The following is a 358-nucleotide window of genomic DNA, read 5'->3' on the forward strand; positions in this document are numbered from 1 at the left end:
TGAAACTTTAAAGGGGTCATATGATGCTGCTAAAAAGAACATTATTTTGTGTATTTATAAAGATCATATCTTTATATACCTCGCTCAGGTGCGCTGCTCAGTGGCGCACTGCGTTTCAGTATACTGTGTTTGCGGTTTTGTTTTGTTAGTCTAACGTTTCTTTATGGTTTGTTAAGTGTGTGGTTCGTGGTCTCGTAAAAGTGGAATGATGAAGGGTGGGAGAAATGCACTCTTGATTTGGATTCTGTGGACGATTGGTCTCTATGGATTATGTTTGGCGATGCAATCTCCAACTGCACGTGGAACCTTGACAACAGTGCCGTCTGCACGCCAGTATAGCCGGGAGACGTTGCTGGAG

This window comes from Sinocyclocheilus rhinocerous, unplaced genomic scaffold, assembly GCF_001515625.1.
Source record: "Sinocyclocheilus rhinocerous isolate Xijiao unplaced genomic scaffold, SAMN03320098_v1.1 scaffold6845, whole genome shotgun sequence".
NCBI lineage: Eukaryota > Metazoa > Chordata > Actinopteri > Cypriniformes > Cyprinidae > Sinocyclocheilus > Sinocyclocheilus rhinocerous.